A 22,333-nucleotide genomic window follows, 5' to 3' on the forward strand; every position below is an offset into this window, starting at 1 on the left:
CAGGAATATCAGTTTACCAGGTATGATCAGGAACATCATGGTAAAACTGTCTCTATAATCTTGCCCTGTTGAACAGATTATTTTCCCTTAGCGATAATGTGAGGCCTCTATCTTAGGTGAGAGCGGTGACGTCTATTAGATCTATAAATCATGTTAGGTGAGGGATGAGGGGGAGGGAAAGGGGTGCAGCAAGAGCTCAGGGTTGTAAATCTCATTACCTGAGACTGCTGCCGACCCCCCGCCGCATCATCCCGTCCTCAATCTCTCCCATTATCAGCTGACCTTGACCGCCAACACAGACACTTGCACTCAATCATGGCTGCCATTGGTGAGTGTGTTTATCTGCCGTATTTCTATCTTGATATTCGGATCGCTGCCTTTATTCACTGAGGCGCTGGGACTTTTGAAGCGAAAATATCAGTTTATTCTCATGCCTCACGGTTTTCAGCTGGCTTCGTTTAATTTAGTTGATATGCTTTTGCTCAAAAGGGGGATGGATTCATTTTTTATGTGTTCACAATATTCCTCCATATTAGACAGGTGTTTAATCTTAATTTAATGTTAAGAAAAGAAAACTCTTGTTCTCTGCAAGAAAAATTGGCAGATAAAATTTTCCATGTGTTTTTTATTTTTATTTTAGGTTTTGATTTGTTGATAAATTCGATATAATCCTTTTAAACAAAATAGACTTCACATAAATTACTTTTGTTGCTGTAAAAGTGCTCATACACACACCTGTAAGAACATCATGGTTTATTTAAATTATAGTGTTAAGACATTAACTTGCAAGAATAAAATGCTCAATATTTATTTAATGATTCCTAAACTCCCGAATACAGCAAAAGTACAAATTCTTACCAAGTATTTTTGGTCTAATTTTGAGAGTAAATATATTAGTACACTTGAAATAAGATAAAACTAACTTACAAGAAACTTTTCAATGAGATACAAGAGCTTCTTTTAAGACAATAACTGCTTAATATTGATTAAAAAATATTAGTTCCACTTTCAGATCATTTCACTTACAACAAGCGACTTAACTTCAGAGATCAGTAGCAATTGGACTGTAATGTTTAATTCACTTTTTTGTACTAAGAATTGGTTTATCTCAATGGGCCACAGAGGTCTTTGAGAAGCTTTTAAAGAAACTTTGGTATCAAGTAAATATTTAAGGTCTTTCAGATTAAAATGATGTTGGTTGAACGATGCCAAATCAAATGTTTTACTACCAAATAGCCCCAAAAATCCACTTAGTTTTGATGTAACTAAATCATAAGTGATAGAGAAAGACTAGATTACGTTCATAAAACTGCAACTCATAAAGATGAAACTATTTAAATTCTTAAATACTTGATTTTTAATGTTAATAGGAAAAGTAAATTGACAAATGGTGTAAAATTTAATTGAGTCTTGACACTGGGAACTTACTCCGGCCTTCAGACCATTTATTCATGTAAACTTAATCAGTAAGATCCCAAAAATAATCATGCTTTATTGCAAGTTCATTTTGTGTGTAACTAGGCATTTCAGTCTCTCATCAATGATCTCTTAGTCAATTTACTTTGAGAGGAAAATACCACACTTATCGTGAATTAGTCATGATGAGCCATTATTGGTTCAAAAACAGACACAGCACTGCCTGTGCTTTAAATGCAGTTTTGTGATTGTTTTCTTGGTAGAACTGACACATGCTTGTGCAAACGATTTACCAATATCACTGGTTTTTTTCCCTCGTAATGCTGTGACTTTCACTAACTGGAAAATGTGTTTTCAGAGTGGAGACAAAGAAAACTAGGTTTTCTAACAAGATGAGAAAACATTCCACCCACAGCCACAATCTTCCCCCCTACTTTACCCAAACAGCAAAAGAAAACAAAACTTTGGCCCAACAAACTTGAGCTGCATTCAACTAAAACATGGGACTTGAAAGTCACTGTCACGGGTCTGATTGTGCACATCCAATGCATGCAGATGGAGAAGAAAGATAAATGTGGACACATTTTTTCAGTTCGATTTTTTAAACTTAAATGAGGCAACAAAAAGCGAGAGAAACTACAAATAAAATGCTGTCAGGTCGCAGAAGGTGAATTTCTTGTTGTATAACTCAAGCCTCCAGTGGTGCCCTTGGTTTGATCTCCTACTGAGTTCTGACTATCGACTCCAGCAAAACGGACATAATGAGTGTTAGACGTTTCCAAAATAAGTCTGGCAGTAACTGAAACCTCCATATTTGTTTGACATTGCTGGTTTTTCCTGGTTTTTCATCCTCCTCCCCAACTCCCACTTTTCTTCGAATTTCTCAAAGAATTTCCATTTCTAAACAGATTACTAACCATGGCATTTTTGCTGTTAAGAATATATTCCAGATAATTACATCAGTCTCCTGAGCAACAAAGGAGAATGTCCTTCAACTGGCTGCACTGGTTCAGAGAAAGAGAATCGAATAATAAACATTTAGATTAAAAGCATCCTTATGAAGAAGAATTCATCCCTGGTTCCTCTTCCTTACATCATTTCCTCAACCCTTTCTCTGCTTCTTGCGATGCATCTTAATAGGTTTTCATGCCTGAAGCAGATTTAAGGCCGTGGAGTGAAAATGTGCCGCATCGTGCTCCGTATATCTGGCTGGCTCAATAATAACTCATATAACACTCCTGGCTATCACACAAGCCCCAAACTGTCACCGCTCCACCGCCGCGCCTTTGGGAAGGCAAGTTCACCGTGAATAATTTCACCACAGCAGCACAGAGCTAGTCTTGCCCAGAGGAAGACTCTGAAAAGTACATTATGTCTACCTGGAGGCGCAATCCATGGGTTGGTGACAGCTTCACTCATGTTTGATAGGTGAGGATGTGCACAGTGGCAATCAGCTGTAAATCCATATGTGCCACACTACAAAAAAAAAAAAAAAAAAAGAATATAAGAGTTCCACTTTCAGAGTTTCACACTAATAAGTGAGTGGATTCAGAAAGTCTCACCAACTTGGCAGGGATGTCTCACTACGGCTTAATGACACATGAGGCTTGTTTTTGATCATTTCTTCTTGCATTAGGGAGGATTTGCAGTGTTCAGTGCAGATGCAAAGATTACTAAGGTCAAAAGGAATTTGCAGAAACTTCGTGGCATTTCCTCATGCAGACTTCAGGGAAAATAAACAGCACATCCATCTGATTTGGTCTGCAGCAGCACTGTGCATGGAGTCCCAGTCAAATGTTTGGGGAGCAATAAGACAAAAATTTGTGTTTTCTACTGGGAGTCAATTATAGTGGACCTTCTGAGTTCTTGAAACTTAAAGGACTCTTACCAAACCCCTATGTGATGGGAAAAGTGCCCACTAAGCATCCCAAAAGGTTTGCAACAAGAGTTGCCCATTTATGAGATTCTCTAGCTGGAAAATAGAGCAAAAATGGCTGAACTTTCTCTTATTTAAAATAAAGTACTGAAACAGTTGCAATGTTTTTATCTCTAATTTCTATGTTCATACATAGAGTTAAGCAAAAACATAAGTTTAGCTTTAGTTTTGAAGTTAATATACTTATTGTACTAAATTTCATATCTTCTTGCCATTTCATCCTTTATAAATTAGCTGGTTGCCAGTGGCTCTTTAGCATGCGTGTGAGAATTATGTTTCCCAAATAAAGCTTTTTATGTCCCAGCTGCACTACTATGGATTGTACTTTTTTGGCTATTATTTAAATTTCTAATCTAACTTCTGGTGAAACTTATGCTTCACCAGTAGCTGGCAATGATGAAGAAATTCATGCCAAATTTAAAAAGATTCAGAGAATTGCTAAGCAAAAGATTCTTCCAGAACAATTTCAGACCTTTTTTTCTTTGGCACACTCTACATGTTTTAGTTTTTCCAATTCTTTAGCCTTTGTTCCTGACTGAAAGTGCTTTGTTGTTTGGTGTCCTGAGCACAAAAGTCAAGACTTGGCATTTGCAAAATAGGCATGTCATTGTTCAGCAATCAACAAATATGGTCCACATGTAACACAAAAAGGTAGCAAAAATGCACCATGATCCATTTTGAGAGAGTTGGACTATTTACATGCACTGACAGGCAATGATTAAGGCCTGTGGGTAGAACTATTAATATAATAAAGTCAACTTTATTTGCAAAAGCACATTTCAGCAACAAAGCAGTTCAAAGTGCTGCACAAGGACAAACAACAAGCAACAGCACTGTACTCTGTAAATGCAAACATAATTTACCTTCTCTGCATTTTCCTTCAGCAGAGCGCTATTGCTGTAGTTTTTCACACAAACTGGCTCCAAAGTAATTATCGCTGCAGCATGTTTTACTGCGGACAATATTGCTGATGTCACAACTTTAGTTCAAAGCATCTAAATAATTATCCAAAACTCCTACAGGGTAGCAAACAAACTTGGCTGCTTATAATCAGTTTATAAGCAGCCAAGAACATTTGAATTAGTATGAATGGAGTTTGGCTGCACAGTTGCCTTGGTGCAAGAAGGACTTGGGTTCGAATCCTAGCCTGCGGTCTTTTTCATGTAGTTTGCATATTCTCCCTGTGCATGAATAAGTCCTTAGGTGTGAATGTGTGTGCATGGCTGTCTGTCCTGTGCGCCTCTATATTGTCCAGATGGGCGACCTTTGCAGGGTGTACCCTGTCTCTCGCCCAGAGTCTGAGGGAAAATGGGCACCAGTCCACCACAAACATTTGCTGGTGCAGATGTGTTTTACAAAGATCTGCCCACTGTTGGCAGAAAACATGCAAATATTGTTTTCAAAATCCTACTTTTCTTAATTCCTGTAGCACCTAGTTTTGTTACCGTGTGAATAGTTTGTAGCTAAACATGAACAAGATTCAATTAGATAGTTGTTTTTTTTTTATTTATAACCTATGATTCAACCACCAGCATCAGTAAAATTTTAGTAGAAAATCTACATATTTTGCTCCTGCTGCTTTTTGCACTTACTTGCAGGGAACTATCTTGCTTGGTCACGGATATAATGAGATGTACATCAAATGAGAGAAAAGTTTTCCTTGAAAAGAATCTGTGGCACCAGTCTAAGTCAGATTTGGATATTTTATTTTTCAGACGGTGAGTCCTCGTCTTCTTTAGACTAGTTGTGTTTTGTGCTGTACTCAAGGAAAAAAAGACAGCTGGAATCAGTGCTACATGATGCAATTTCTTAAAAACTAAGCAAACCAGGTAACACAGGTGAGGGTAAAATTTGCAGATGCTTTACTTTTCTGTTCCTCTGTCAAACACAGACACCACAGGTGTCCTTTTTCACTCTGATGCAATTTTCGAAGAACCTCACGGCAACGCGTCGCAGCATTGTTTTTTCCCCTATCTCTGCTCCATCAGAGTGTAGCAGGCCTCATTAGTGTGTGGGGCCCCTGTAGTGTCCCCCGGCCCCACAAGTCACCCAACCAACCTCCAGTAGCCCCTTAGGCGCCGAGCCACAAACAACAAATCACTGAAACAAAAAATCCCTAATGCCTGAGTCTTTCCACTTCAAAAACACAATTATGCTAATGCCAGGAATCATTTGCCATTCCAACTCTGATTTAATGCAGCCTTTTAGTGGAGAAAGCTAATTAGAAGCTTTAATTAACATGTGCGATACAAACTGAAGAGAAGTGTGAAGGAGCCTGTCGATCATGGAGGAGCTCAGCGAGAGGGATAAAACGGAGGGAAAGCCAGGAAGGGGAAGTCTGAAAGCAATGCAAATGAGACAAGGGAGAGCCACAGGGAGGCGTGGATCTCTGCTGCAACAACGGATTCTGTAAATATCGCCGTGACCCGTAGACGGAGTGGAGTCATCTCATTAACACAGATGGGAAGGTGTCACCAGAGCTTGGCCATGAGGGTCAGTGCCGACACGAAGCGTCCTGAGCTAACCGAGCGTAGCATCATTAAAAACCCTGACAAAACACCAGATTTAAGCGTGTGCTCTGAGAGGCTGATATTTCACTCCGCTCACATCATCCTCTCCTGTTCAACTATCTCCGGGAGAAAATACGTTCACTTTGAGCGTGTTGCTGTCGCTGCTTTCTGCATCAGTGAGCCCTCGCTGATTTTGGCATTCTTACGTATAGCTAGAGGGTTGCTGTTCTTGTCATTGTATCTTGATGTCCTCTGCTGCTTACAAACAGGTTTGCTTCTAGCCTTGTCCTGTATTTTGCTTCACCCGTCAGCTCTGAAGAAAGCAACTCTACAGCATGATCCTGCCAATACCATGCTTGATAACAGGGATCCAGTTGTGTACATAACTTTGAATTTAGGCCAGGAAGAAGTTCTGAGAGCACCGTCTTCCAGTATCTCCTATAGGACATGTTTCAAACTGCAGGACTTTTTCTGGCCACGCTTGTATTTGAGGAGTGCCCGTCCAATGGTTGTATTTCTGAAATATGTTCCCACATGAGCAGTGAATCTCTGCAGCTCCTCCAGAGTCATCATGGCTTGCTTGACTTTCTCTGAGAATCGCTTTTCTTAACCAGACTACATGTTCAGGTGGACCGCTATGTCTTGGTAGGTTAGCAGCTGCGATTTTCAGGTGATGGATTGAATGGCGCCATTTGTTCACTAGTGTTCTCTAAAAATATTCCTTCTCAAATCTGCTGTATTTACACTAAAATTATTTTGAAATTAAATAAAATGTATGTTTGTTTTTTTTTAAATCAGCTGTTATCAGACGACGCCCAGTGCTGGATTTTGTTTGGAATATCATGTTATAAAGCAAATTTTACCTCCACAATTATCTGTTAAACATTGACAAAATGTGGTAAAGTTCAATACAATAAATCAAGCTCCCGAAATGTGAACAATACCCTGATTTCATGGGTATTTCTCGTATTCCCTTTCTACTTTATTCTCTTGGTATCAGGTCATGGTTTACTTTTCCCTTAAGCTGCAAGTTCCAATGCAACTCACCATTTCAGTTCATGTCTGCATAAAACATATAAAGAAGGCTCAGTTTATCAGTATATCTCTGGCCTTTTTCTGAAAACCATTTTCCCCTGAAAATAAACTGGGATGCAGAGAAAAAGGAAAGTCAAACACAGGATGGAAGCTGTAAATAGAAAAGCCATACAAATAAATAAAATCTAAGGTTTTATTCTTTCTCCACTTACTGAAAAAGCTTTGCTCAGGCACTGTGCTCTTAATAATGCACATAAAGATATTTAAGGGTTTTATTCCGTTCTCATTTTTCATTTTTCCTGGCTAACGTACTTTAAAGCAGCCGAGTGTTTTTTTATTTTGTGGGGGAGTTTCATTAAAACGCATTAGGCAAGCAGCTGTGTAGGTTGCAATTTCAATGCTTCATATACTGAAGAAAACTTTGGCTGACTGTTTTCTCATTGTTGCTACAAAAGGATTTATTTTTCTCTAATCAGTTTTTGTAGATTTAAATAAAGTATTTTTCAATATAAGAGCTGCAGTTTTGTTTAATGACTTTATATGAAAAGGTTTGCTTATTCCTGTGTGTGTATTGGGAAACAACAAAATTACACAGTAATTTCAACATGGTGCAGAAAAGAGTCACTGTTTGTGTAACATTTAGGTCAACTGTGGAGCCAGCTGCACTTCAAGGAATCAAAAGTAGAAGAAGAAACTGAATAAATTGAAATATGCACAAACTAGATTCCTGGTAGCTCAGTTCATTTGTGTCGATACCTAAATTAAAATGAACTGAGAGCTTTTGAGAAGTGAGAAACTTGGGAGTGAAATCTTAACATTGATAGTTTTGCACATAAACTGTACAGGCGGCGTTAAAACCATTTACAGGATCACATTACTGGTCATTTTGACACGTTATAGCTGGCTATTTTTGGTTACAGGATTCATCTCTGGGATTGTTGTTATCACGTCTCAAAGAAAACGTAGAACAATGAGACTCACCTGTGTGTCCTGGACAGCCAGTCTCTTCAGGTTCAGCCACAGGAAGCTCTGTCGGTACATCTTGTTCTTGTGATCTGCAAGAAGAACATTTTAAAAAAGGTTCAGTTCTCCTTCTTCTTGATCCATTTCAGGTTTCTTACAGTTCTTAAGCATGCATCACTTCTTATAATTTTCTTTTTTGATACAACAAGGCATTGTTTGTTTTTCAAATAAAGAAGCTTAATCAGAAATAGGCCGATCAGTTTTGAGGTCAAGCGGCCTTTTAATTTATTATTGACCTGCAGATGTGTTTTCAGCAGATGCAGTTTCCAGAGATTTAGCAATATTAATACTTTAGTTTTAAAAATGGACCCATGCTAGCAATTAGCAGATTAATTTACACTTTGAAAACAAAACTTGCTTTAAAATAAGAGTCTTCATATGCTGGATTGCATCAAATCAAATTTTAGCACCTATCAGCAACAAGGCATTTCAAAGTGTTTCACATCATAAAAACACAAAATTACAAAGTCCTAGAACGCACAAACAACATGACATTTTGCACATCAGATTATTGATTAATTTTTCATGATTAGGTTTCAAAAGCAACTCTAAACAGTCGAGTTTTTAGTCTAGATTTAAAGGCACTCAGTGATTCAGTTGCTTTGCAGTTATCTGGATGTTTGTTGCAGATTTGTGATAAATAGAAGCTAAATGCTGCTTCTCCATGTTCAGTTCTGGTTCTGGGTTGCATAACTTCCCTGTGATCAACAAAAAAATTACTTTAGACTTTCAAAAATAAAAGTAATACCCTTAAGAATAAGAGATTCGGTTCATGTAGGATTATTACTCTTCAGTTAGTCAATGCTTGTCATCATGTATTTCAGACTTGCAGATACTCTTTAAAGTCAGGAAACTGGTTTTGATATGCTGAGTTATCAATGGCCCAGTACCAGTGATTAACACTGGTTTACTGGTGCTGCGAAAAACCAGTGAGATCACGGATTTTCTAAGTGGATTTTAGATTTTTAAAAGGGTGTAAACAGAAATAAGTATTTTGTCTTTGGAAATAAATTTCAGATGTGTTAGTCTTAAACCATCAGAGGCTGCATAAAGTTAGGATGAACGTCAATGTAACTCCACTAGTTAGCACATTTAATCTAGTCTTAACATACTTAAGACTTGCAATCACAATTTTCTCACTATGGAACGTCTCAAGTGCCAAGAGTAGTAATCTCTACTTTCTGAAACTTTTCTTCAGGACTATTTCTTTGCATGTCGATTCAATTTCCTTTCCAGTGGCTGAATTGACTCAACTGCAGTCAGGAAAGGTAAATTGGAATATAATTGACACTCTGGAAATAATTAAAACTTACCAGTCTTTATCCAGCAAAAGGTAACGTTTACCTTGCTGCTTTTCTTTCATATGCAGTTAATGAAATATCTTAAGTTTTCAAAATATCTTAAAGCAAATTAGAAAATGTACAGCCCTCTTAAGTTCATGGAAAGCATTTACAGATTTAATCATTCAGAAAACTGTATTATTTAATGCTAGAAAGGAGAACTCAAATTCCTGAATATACGCATTTGAAAAACGAGACCTTCACGGGAGAGTGAGGAATAAATACAGCAAATTCCCAGTAAACAGTACTTTAGACTTCTCATAAAGAAATCAATATAATTCAGAGCGATGGAGTTGGGGGGGAAAAAAACAAAAGAAAACAAATGGAGGTGTTGCCGAGGCTGGCATCAGAGGGCCCTTTATAGTAAACTTGATTAAAAGAAAATTGCTTTCAAGTGCTCTCAGCAGGCCGGGAGGTTGAGTGGGTGTGCTCTTGTGGGTTTCAGGGTGAGGAAACAAGATGAAGAAATGCTTTGAAATTGCCAGAGGAGGGAAAAAAAAAAACTAAACGTAAAAGTGCTGGCGACACTGTGGTGCAATATCAGTCATTTTTATCAGATTAAGTATATTTTTGTATAATGTCCACTCAAAGCAAGCTTCAACTTCTTTGTGTTTAAATATACTTGTGATGTTTTCGTTGGAAAGCTTGAAATTCAACTTTCATATCTACATGGCAGCTTTTTGGGCCAAATATTAGATCAAATCTAATTTCTCTTCTTTTCCTTTGGCAATATACAAATGGATAAGGAAAGAATATAATTTATGTGTCGATTTTACCTTTTTAAGTATTCACCTGACAAATGTCAAAGGAATCTGTCTTTTTTCTTAATACTGTCAAATGTGAGTAATTTATTCTGGTTTTAATTCAAACTGACATCAGAAAATCAAATACTTTCTAATTTCCATGAAAGCATCAGCTAATTGGCTTTTTAAAAATGGAATAATTCATCCCTTTGGTTTTAAAGTAGCGCAATTTTGGAGAGAATCCATCATGGCAAGAGGGAAAACTTTTTGCTCTAGTACTCAAATTTAATTTGCTTTTGATTTGATTTGAATATATTTTCAGGCCCCAGTGCTCATTAAAAACCCATTGTCACTGCCTCTGGAATGGCCCAATATGAATTTTGCATCACCTGTCTGGGTTTTAAGATTTTCTTAAAGTTAACATTTTTATTTTTAGAAATCTGCTTTACTTTGATGCAGCTCTATTTGCTCAACAAGACCAAGTTTTACTTTTACTTGTGCACCAAGTTAGATGCGCTTGAGATTCTAAATTGAAGGGAAATCAAAAAGACGGAGAGCTAAAACTCTAAATTGTTTAAGAGATAATCTTTTATTCCTCCCAGACAGATTAAAATGTTACTGTTTTAGATTGGGATCACAATCATTTGTTTTTTTTGGTAAATGTCAACATAATGAAAAAATGCTGAGTTTTTTTTAGTATTGAATATTTGGTCAAACTGATTTTCAAACTACATGACTGAGTTAAACCTGGCTGATGTCTTGAGGTGTTGCTTTATTGTTTCCACACAGTGCACTTCCTTCATTATGGCATCAATTTTGTCAAACATATCAGTCCTTTCTGCAGCCACACACACACAACACGATGCTTGCATCTGGTTACTTTACGGTTTGTAAAACGCTCTCATGTTTGCAAATGTAACAATGTACTATAAAGAGCCAAACTTAATTTCACTTTTATTAAACTACAAATCCGCAGCATGTAACTTTTACAGCATTTTGTTAGAACTGCCACCATGTCGTGACAGTATGGGACAGATAGTCTGTGAAAACATGGAGCTCCATCATTGCCATCTAAAGAAACGTTCCCAGTCAAAACCAACCAGTCAGAGCCAGGAGGAGCGTCTTATCACTGTCAATCAATCCTGATCAATGTGCTAATGGCGGAGAAACAACTTGGTGTTCTAAGTGTTTCGCCATCGTCTGTGGCCACTTTAACTAGCTTTAACATTTGTGGGGGGCCTATGTTTTGTTTGTTGAATATCATGTCATCACACAAGGATGCAGTGTGCTTGATGTGGTTCTACTGAACCTAAAAATATTATAAACTATCTTATCAGAACGTTAAAAAAAAATTGACATCATGTGAGCTTTGCAAAGAATTCTGAATTCGAAATAAAAGTAGTCAAGTTTCTATGAGAAGTAGTTCAATCTAATTATTTTAGGTGATTCTTACTGGTTTAATTAATACAATGTCTGACAATGAGAAAAGAAAAATAATTTTCTTTTCATAGAGAGCATGTAAACATCAACAGTGATTCAAAAGAGATGTTACATAAGAGAGCTTTGGTGCTGTAACTAAGCTGCATTTCAGTGAAATCCTCAGACATTTTAGTAAGAAATCATGTCAAGCTGAAACATTTTCACAACAAGCAGTACTGTGCCCAAAAATATCTAGATCTACAGAAAGACTTGGGGGGGGGTAAAAAAAGAAGTAGCAGCTGTGTTTATCTTCTTAGATAACTAACAACTAATGTGCTTGTCATTAGATATTTACAAAGTAGGAATGTTTTAACCAATACTTCCTGGAAACGTTTAAGTAGTCAAAGACATTAAAATAAAAGAAAGTTGTTCTTTGACGTCATTAATTAAATACATGATTAGTCTGATGTAGATGCTGTAAAAACACTAAAACTTAAATATCCATGTTTGTACGTTTGAATTCAGATGAAATTGCCAGTCCAAGTCAGAGATGCACCAGTAAATCAATCAACTTTCTTTTGAAAACAGGTGGGAATCATACTGGTTCAGTTTGTAACCAGACATCTCCAAAAAGGAAACGCAAAAGCAAAACAGCTAATCTGGGAGTGGCCTTCATTTTCATTGGCACTGACTGGCTTTACCCTCAAGACTCAAAATAAGAAAGACTGTAGAAATCAGGTTCTGCGGTAATGCAAAGAATATTTCTGCTAAACGTACTAATGCACATTGGGGTATATATGGTGTTTGAACACAGTTTTTAGAGAAGATCTCAAGTATTTGTGGATTTTAGCTATTCACAGGCAGCTGTGGTCCCCATCCTCCAAGAATACCATAAAACTCATAATGACTTGCGTTTAATATTAAACCATTCTGCTGTTCAGATTAGTATGCCTTTAGGTTTGGTGTTTCAACATAGTCTTATTTGCACAGCATCTGTATCACCCTTCTGGGAGAAAGTAGATGCTACAGTTTAAATGCAAGTCAAAACAAGTTCTGAGACGTTGCCTCGATGAAAACAAAACAAAAAGGCAGAAAAGTTCAGCAATACTTCTGCTCACTGCCAATAACAGAGAAAAATCTTGAGCTCATGGAAGCTGTTTGTGGTAGACAATCAACCCCAGCGAGACGACCAATCTATCAGAATATGGATATAAAATCCTGATTGAATTGGGTGATTTCTGATTAAATTATTGAGACAAGATTAGGTTTTCTGCATCCACTTCACCAGAGCCAGAGAGAAGTTAAACTCTGCTCCTTTGCTTTACAGTTTTTCCCTTTACAACTGTGCCAATCAGTGACCAACAGTTGCTTCAATTGTTTTTCTTGTCCGGCTTGACTTGAGCAGTTACAGAATGCAGCGGTTTTCTTATTTTAGGCTTTTATTGCACTGAACAGCCCAGAGGTTGCACTGACTTTTACGAGGACGAAATAAAAAATAAAAATAAAAAAATGCATTTTTCAAACCAGATTTTACTTTCTATGTGGTTTAAACGGCAAAATGATTTTCTATTTTTCTAAAATTAACTGTCTTACCAAATTTATGTCCAACAATTTACGTCTGGCTTGTACCAAGTATTTATTCACCTAAAATCTGTAATCTGTGTTTTCTTCTTGGCGAGTGAATGTTTTTCTAGTCTGAAACGATGCGAGACACAGCTGACAATAGCTCGTGGTGACTTGGCATTCGACAGAGTATGCAACCCACAGACAGACAGAGACAAGATGGGACACTTCAGTGACCACGCTCGGATGGTAAAATCCCCCGGTCCGACAAACTCATCCTGCACGATCGATGGCTGCTGTGACAACAGTCCCTCTCGTCACAGGCTGGAGAACAAGCTGTTGTGAAGGTCTGAGAATGGAAGATAGGCCCCCGAGGGGAGGCTTGATTTACAACCCCAAGTCGAAATGGAAGCAGCATCGCCCACAAGCTTCAGACGGCCCTCTAGCAAAATCAGTCTCCCTCGCCCTATCTGTCTGCCTGCCTCACTTACTTGTCCTCCTTCCAATGTCTCTTTGCTTGCATGCCGACAAGCAGGAAAGGGCTGAAATGACACTCTTCCCCTTTAAAAAAATGCACACACACACAATCCCTTCATATCTTTACCTTTAGTTTTGTGGATGGTGAAATCCTGGATGTCACCGTTAGCTGATTTTAGTCTTTTTTTTTTTTTTTTTACAAACTTAGCCAGAGGGGGAAGCAGCTTGTCTGAGTCTGACAGATTTAATGCAGGGGATGGAGCTAAATTTAACATTTCATGTTCTTGTGGCCCACTGAGGCAAACAGTGAGGGACACCGAGGAGGTTAACTGCAACAGCAGACAAAATAACAACCTGCAGGATGAGATAATGCAGTGTTTTGTGAAGGGACATGTCAACTTAAGACAATCATACAGAACAATGTATAAAAACAAAATGGATGTCTGCAGTCTGGTGGTTAAGGAATCAGAACATCCCTGCTGGATCCATGACATTTTCCTGGTTTAACATTTCTGTTTTAATGTGTGATTTTCTTTTTGCCTTAACAGCATAGAGAGTTTCATATTCAAAAGATACCAATTTCCACATTTTTTAAAATAAATGTCTTACATTTCACTCATCTATTCCGTTTTTTTCCTTTTCATGTGAGAAAAATCATGTTGCAGGTTTATTAATAGAGCATTAATTCTGAGTAAATTGAGATTTCTTTCTACATTTTTTTAACTCAAAAATAGTGAGTTCTTGTTGTCGGGATCAGTTCTATCTCCGACTGACTAATAAATTAAAGATAAAATGGAGTCAAGCTGACATTTTAAATTCAGCTTTTACCAGTCTGAGCCCTGTCATGAACCTGTGCGCCATTTGACCATATACCCTGCTGCTCTTTCAACCCCAAAGTCCTTCTGACACGCAGTTGCACCCCCTCCTGCCCTTGCCTTCTTTAATCTGCAGCTCAGCGAGCGAAGAAATCCTCTCGCCTCCATCTCTCTTTCTCCAGTGCCGTATCAATATTCATGGGTCTGCCGGGTGCGTTTGTGCGATGGCTGTCTCATTAGCCTTTGATCCCCCTTGCGCAAGGCCTGTCGGAGCGTTGCGGCGCCAACAACAGAGCGAGCGTTTGAAGTGCAGAGAGAACATCTGCTTGCATTGATCTCCATATACTTTCTCTGCCGTTCCATACGCAGATCCACACATACACAGCTGCAGGCACATGAATACATGCATCTACTGTACTTCGCTTCAGCCTGGGTCGTCCCACTCTGCCAGTTTGTGGCATGTAATGCAATAAACAGTTTACAGGGAGGGAATTCATTAGCTTAGCTGAGGGTAGTTAATGTGCAATGAATCTGCTAGGTGCTTGCCTCAAACTGGGAACTACATTTAATTTTATTAGGCTTTGGTTTATCATTAAGCTGTTTTTGATTTGAGCAAATTGGCTCTGCGTCCAGGATGCTTTTCTACAGGGGGCAGCACAAAATCATGAATAGGAAGGAAAGTTTTTCATAAATTTTTATGAGTCGACAACACCGCCAACTGATTATGCTGCCAAGGTCTGATCTGAACTTGAGAGCCATTTAACAAGTTCTTACAAGAATCCTGTAGATTTTATTCTCCCTAATTTAAAGTGTGGGCTGACCAAATCTGAACTGGATTATTTCACACAACATTTTTTTTTTTTTTTTTACAGTTTGAGAGATTTATGAAACTTTTGTTCTTTAAAAATCCAAACCAAGGGCCTTTTTAAAAAATACTTTTCTGGAATTGGGACAACTTTAATGCAAGGCAAACTTTATCTCAACATATGGACAAGTAAAACCCAGAATGAATGATTCTAGATAGATTATGGATTTGCTTTGTGAGATGGCACAAAATCTGGATTCTTGTATCATAAATGGTTGAGCTGACCAGAGCAGCATTCATGCAAGAACCCGCCGTGCCAGAAACAATATCTTTTGTCACTTTTGTGCAGTTAATTTCAATAATGTATTTACTACTGGCAGTAGAATGATCTCTGCATTATCCTGCCCAGGTGCAAAGCAACCCAAAACCGATTAGTGTGAGGAAAATGTTACTGGATGGAAATTACAAATGAAATCCTTTCCCCCCTAACAGGTGGCGATGCCAAGTCACTACATTATGCAGAAAGCATAAACAAGAAACTGGTGTTTTCAGTAGTGGGACTTAGAATTCTGCTAATTTACATACTTATTTGCCGAGACTACAAACAAACCCACATTAGTCGAAATAATGGAATAAATTTGAGTAATGAGATTTTTTGAAGCACTAACCCTGATTTGGTCTGTAAAATGTCCTTCAACACGTCGACCATTACAGAAATAACATAGAAAACAAACAGTTTTGGTACAATACCTGCTGCCTTTCAAAGAATCAGTCGCATCGCAAAAACAAAGGGCTGCATCACATTAGGAAAACATGCGAGGAAATATCTGAGGAATATTGCAATGAGCATGTCTGGGCTCAACACATTTCTCTTTAATCATCAATGGGGAAAACAAACAACACCAAACCCCACCATCCCTGAACTTCTCAGGCACTGAAATCCATGGCAAGGAAATACCACGCAACTGGTCAAACACATTGCTGCGATGTAGGATGTGACCGCATGTGGAAATATTTAACAACTGACATTTTCATCCAAGTAGCCTTTTGCAGCTCAACATACGGTGCAGCTCAAAGCACCAAATTTGTCTCAACTTAGTTTTTGCCAAACTCGTCCGCGCTGCATTGTTAAATAATTGTCTGCAGTGCAGCTAGAAAGCAAACAGTCCAGTTAGTATGACATCATGACATGTGCACAAAGACAATCCCTGCACTTTAACACTCGCTACTCTCTCTCTGAATTGGGATCTACTGAGAGTAAAACAGTTAGAAATGGAGTGCGAGCTTGTCTCGGCTACGGCCCCCTTGGGAACAGGTTTCCCGATCAATACGACCAGTGTGTGTGTTATAACATTAAACTGCCCTTAATGGCACTAATGAAGAGAGCTGCTGACAGATACTCTGACGCCAGGGTCGGAGAAGCAGCCTGTTAGCAAAGAGTTCATTAGACAAAGCCTGGTTTTTCTGGACACTCTCCTTTAGCAAAAATATAAAAATGACGTATCGAAAACATTAATTTAGAAAAAGGTGAACGTTAATTGTGCTTTTCTAGTATAGTTGGAGTTCTATGTTAGTTATTTGACAGTACAAATGTGGGGGGAAAAAAATGATGAAAAAACCCCCAAAAACCTATAGCGCAAGTTTGTGAACAGATCAACTCTTGTCACAACAAGTCACAGTGTGATGACAAGGACTTTGACTGCAGGCAATGTTACCTTTCCGTAAATGTCAAGGAAAGAGTTTCTCAGCAGAACAAATGGGAACCCATTTTTATCCATCTATTCACTCATGCACACAGAAAGAGAGAAAGAGAGAGACACCTGCTACTGGAAAAGCTTTAAACTCGGCAGGATCTTTGCAAACACGCCGTTTAACACTCAGCACCACAGCCTTCATAAAGGAGGGCAGGGGGAGGTAACAGGAGGCACTAGAACATAATTGAAGAGGTAACATACCTCGTAGTGACTGGGTTTCACTTCAGGACAGCTGAAGCGGGACTGCCACCTTCTCTCTGCGTCTTCCCCGGCAGGAAGAGTTGGGAGGAGAGTTGCTCCTTCTCTTCTCTGGCTCGTTCTGCTACTGTCTCAGCCCCTCTCACTATCATACCTCACTCCTTCCCTCCCCCTCGTCTGCCCTCCTCTTCTACTCCTCCCCTTTTTTCTAACCTGCTCCCTCCAATCTCTTTTCTCTCTCCTCAAACTTGATTGTGACAAAATAGTCTGGAATTACCGCTCCTTCTTCTACTGCTGCTAATGTAAGTATATTTGATCTTTTATTTCAGTGGTTTCAAAGCACACTGATCAAAGATACTTCACCAAAATGTGAGATTTTGATGATTTTCCTCACTCTGGGTATTTCTAAAGAATATAATTAGTGATTTTAATTTTCTCCTTTGTTGTCCAACACTGCAGTTTCAAAATCACTAACGTTTGTCGGTACGACACGCCTACAGTTTAAAGTCCTTTTTTCTGAGAGACGCTTCCCAAACCTGTTGCTGCACACTGCTATTCAGCTGGTTGAAAGAAGATTGCACGTTTCTGTCACTTATAGCAAAGATGATTTTAGCAGTTTTGGAAATATCTTTGGTAAATAATAATAATAAAAAAAAACATTCAATGAGAGGTTACCGACCTAAAATGAATCATGAACTTCAGTTAAAGAAGAAAACACAAAATCTTACAAGTCAACACAGAAAAATCAAAGAATGAATATTAAATTCCACGGATGGAGATAACGCCAAAAAGTTTCACTAAGCCATCTCTGCAGTCTAAAGCACCAAATAATTTCCATCTTTGACCGTTTTTTAAAAACTGTGGCAGAAAAATATGAAGGCCATCCGTAATTTTGGCAGATAACAATGTAAACCCTTAACCACTTGATGCAGATTTTCATCTTTAAAGAACAGAGTACATTGCGGAGGTATCTAAAATCAATCAACAACAACAAAAACTCAAAACATATCACTAACCGGGAGCTGACAGAGCATCGAAGGGTTAGGCTCAAAACACACTAAAATTGGATCCGGTGTGTTTTGGGCCTTAAGGGTCACAGATGGATGTACAGGAGCGCATGCTGAAGGATTTTCTTCCAACTGAATCAGGTGTTTGGAAGATCAGGAAATCCCTCATTCAGAGAGTCCTGCAGACATCTGACAACTTGAAGAAATGTTGAAGAAAGTCCAAAACCTCATGACACCAGCTTGTGAAGCAAGCCTCCCTGAGACATTTCATTATGCATAACCAGGTGCAAAATTCAGGAGCATGTGGGCCAGGAGGAAGTTGTGAGACTCTGCACTCAGTGCACAGCAGGTGAATTATTCAACTGCTTAATTTTATTGTTTACATTTAGTTATTGTGACCACAGTCAGTGGTTTTGACCACAGTGTAAAAATATTACATGTATTCATCTGTGGACAGAGGATTCTCTGTTGAGTATTGAATGCATTATCATCATTTTAAAAATTGTGGGATATTTTTGCCCATGCCTGTCAAAATGATAAACTGTGTAAAAGTCAAACACAACCTCTGATTTAAAGTGTGTTGATTGTTACCAGATTCTCTTAAATCCAAGTTCTTCCCCTCCAAGGTAAGAAAACTGAGATTTTGTGCCTAAATGAAGTTAGGCAAATATCATTGTAATGTTTATGTAGAAATTCTGTTTTAAAGGATCTCAAACAAAGCAAGATTTAAATAACTAAACTTCCAGGGTTTAAGGAATTTCAGAGTCTGTAAAGATCTAGAAGACAGTGTGTCGATTGTGCAAACAACTGCTGGAGAGGGTGCAGCTTCACCTACAGAAACAAAAGAAGCACTTATAGCACAGCAAGGCGCAGTGCATAATAACACACCACCCAGTGGGGCACCTGTAGTTTCCACTTCCTCCTGAATAACAAATTTGTTGCTATTATTTTCTTTAAATAATAGAGAAAAGCAGCTCTGCAGCAGATGACCACCCCTGGATTCCTCTGCACCGGCCAGCTCCCATTCTTTCTCCTTCATTTCTTTCTCCCCCTCCTTTGCTTCCACAGACACTGCCTCTGCCCCTGTTTCCATAGTGACACTTTCCCCGTCTGGCTCGACATAATCAAGTGAGCGGGGTGGGGGTTGAGGGTGAGAAAAAAAATAAAAAAATCGCAAGTTAGGGTGGGGGTCTGTGGGGTGGGCGCGGATGGAAGAGCCAAGTTGAGAAGGATTAAAGAAAACAGTGAGAGATAAAGAAGCAAACAGCGAATACAGAAAATGTCAATAAGGACGGTTTGTCAGCAGCAAACAGCGCGCTGGGCTCAGGTCCATCCCTGGCTGGTGTCTGCGCTGGATCAGGTGCTGTGGAAAGCCTTGGCATATGGCTAAAATAATTATGGTGCTCATCAAATAACTAGACGGCCACTTGTGCTCTGTGACGATGCTCCCACCAGAGCAGAAATGAATTATCGGAGAGTTGATCAAGCTGAATTTTAATGCGAGCGGTGCTCAGCATGGGTTTGCTGCATGAAGCTGGGAAGACGGGATAAACCTCGTTGAATGCCGCGATAACATTATGCACAACATTCAGGGGGCATTATAAGCAACTCTCCTTTAGTGTTTTAACTAACCCATCAGTAAGACTATGCAGTGTGGGTCTTTCTGTCGGTTAGGCCATCAGTCTTATTGATGGATGTTTAATAAATGTTTTCCAAATTTATCACTCGATCATTAATCTAAACAACTTTGAATCACTAACTTTTCTTGTTACGACGTCACTGAAAGGAAATGTATGACACATCTGGTCTACTGGAACACAGACTATTAATGAAAGTGTATAAAAGGGAATCAAAGTACAAAGTTAATATCTTTAAAATGTTCAGATTGGGCAATAAGGTAACGAGACTGTCTTCAGTACAAGTTCTAAAAAACTATTTATACTGTCCTCATAAATGCTTTTATTCTCATACACTCCATCCTATGGGAACACTGCCTATTCTATTCAACAACCCAAATTAATAAAATATCAAATTCGTCAGCAAACACAAAGAGGAAAAATATTATGCCAGCTGGACATCCAATATCTCATGTAAAATGTAAAACCAGCCTTCTGTTGGAAAGCAATCTAGAAGTCAAGCTTAAAGAGATAATCCTCATTTTATGAGGTGGGATTCTGGTAAAAAGGCGTTAAGCAGTTAATATCTTACCTGCAGTGGATAACTCTCAACATCTTTAGTGCAGAATTAATCCAGATTTGTTGTGACTGGAACAGCAATGGAAAAGAAAAGTTATTTTAATTTATTTTACAAACTCCAAGTTGTAAGCAAGTTGCATAAACTTTGTATGCATCAGACCATTTTAATTTGATTTATGGTCAAAACAGAAGCATGAGACACCACATACAGCTTATTCACAATCATCAGTTCACTTTAAATATTTCGAAACAGACAATAATGGTGCTGTAAAGCATCGCACAACTCCAAAGGCAACTTTTTTTGTTTTTCTTAAAGTCTAAAATATGAAATTATTGCTGTATAAGTAGCTGCTTATAATTAGCAGGTGGTGGTCATATTTGTATGTCTTGTCCATCCTCATAGTAACTTCATAAAAGTCACCTTGACACTGAAATAATCTCATTAAAAGGCTGTTATCAGCCGTTATCGCCTCTGTAGATACATGTAATCAGCGTCCTTCTCAACCACCTTATTAGCTCATAATCATCACTGATTACTACAACCAGGGAGTTCATATCAACAAGCTGAAGCACTAAAGAAGTTAGCAAACTTTCACCCAGGAGTATGCAGTTTATATCTCCAAAACGTCCAACTGCTTCAGATTTTACCGCTTTCACTCTGAGGCTCAAGCATTTAGAGCCATCAATTAACTAAACCTTGAGCCCACAGTGCCAATTCAGCAGCAGCAAAATAACCCTTCTTTTAGAGGGTGAAAAGGTTCATCCAAAAGTATTTGAAACATTACAAATGTATTTGAGTGTTCAAGATCAAATGCATTTTAATGAGTTTGTATTGTCTAGCTACATATTCTCTGACCATAGAAGATCATTTATTGGTTTTTTTCCCCCCCCAAGACAACTTGCAAAACAGAAGAAAAAAATGGATTCTGTGGACAGAAGTAGATGTTTTTCCAAAATGTGTAGCACAATTTAGGGTTATCATCACAAAGCTAGACAGACATGAAGCCCAAAATGGTTTCTGGCTGCTTTGCTACCACAACGACTTGCTATTGTTGTAACCATAAACTCTGCTGCCCAACATAAAATCCTGAAGAGACTCTGGCCATTAGTTGTAAACAGGCCAGTAGAGATAGGAATGGCCTATTCAAAGACATGAAACACTCCACTCTGGCTTGAAAACAGACAGAAAAGACTCTAAAAAGACAAAAAAAAGAGAGAACTTTGTAGGTTCTTGTTACATCACAATGGTTCATTTTTGCTGCTTCAGAGATATAGTTGAGAGCTAGCAAAAGGAAAGCAAAAGTCAAGAACTGACACACCTCCTATTTCTATTACTAATTCATCCTCTTACGGAGTATATATCGGCTTTAAAGTAAAGGTGAACTTTAAAGTTTGTTAATTTTGTTTGGAAACAGTCGAGCAGTTTTAGCAAACAAGAGCTAACAATGACACGGCTTACCTGAGCTTCAAAACTCCTGGAAACGGCGCGAATCATCTGTTGTCCCAAACCGCTCCAGCTGGTGTCCATTTTGAAATTAGTTACATTTTTTAAATAAATAAAAAACAAAATTCTTCAAATCTTAGTTTCCTGTATTCCTTCCGAAGTCATATTCCGTGTTTCTGCGCCAAACAAACTCCACAGGTGAAGCTGAAGGCGTCGCACTTCTCACGCGGTGCATTTACTGCTTCAGGAAATTCGAGCTCCGTAAGAGCATACGTTGTATCTCAGCCTTGAGGATTTATTTTTTTATCTTTGCACTTAACAATACGGACTTCTTATCCACTAGGCTTCTTGCTTCCAGGCAGTCAGTAGAGAAAAAACAAGTAAGTGATCATAAAAACATTTAAAGGCACAATATAAACAAAAACGTCTGACTGAAGAAACAACTCAATACCAATCAGTAGTCATTAGTCCTTTTAAGAAAAAAAACCTACATGATACCGAGAATAGAAAAGAGGAAACAACAAATAATAAACACTAGCAAATAAAGTAAAGTAAAAATAAGCTTACTAAGTACAACAAATTTTAAAAAATAATTTTCTTATTTATTTATGTTTCATTGTTCTTTTTTTCTCTTCACAATATACTTCCTCATG

At 38.3% G+C, this 22,333-nt stretch overlaps 1 long non-coding RNA gene across 1 annotated transcript in view; it reads right to left on the reverse strand.

Moving 5' to 3' along the window:
• Positions 1-22,093, reverse strand: part of LOC122826552 — a 53,487-nt gene extending 31,394 nt beyond the window's left edge. The window contains exons 1-2 of the long non-coding RNA XR_006369814.1: positions 21,696-22,093; positions 7,879-7,952 (exon numbers count right to left, since the gene is read on the reverse strand). This is a non-coding gene — a long non-coding RNA (uncharacterized LOC122826552). The remainder of the gene's footprint in view (positions 1-7,878; positions 7,953-21,695) is intronic.
• Between the last annotated feature and the right edge of the window lie 240 nt (positions 22,094-22,333).

Source organism: Gambusia affinis, linkage group LG23 (genome assembly GCF_019740435.1).
Source record: "Gambusia affinis linkage group LG23, SWU_Gaff_1.0, whole genome shotgun sequence".
Taxonomy (NCBI): Eukaryota; Metazoa; Chordata; class Actinopteri; order Cyprinodontiformes; family Poeciliidae; genus Gambusia; species Gambusia affinis.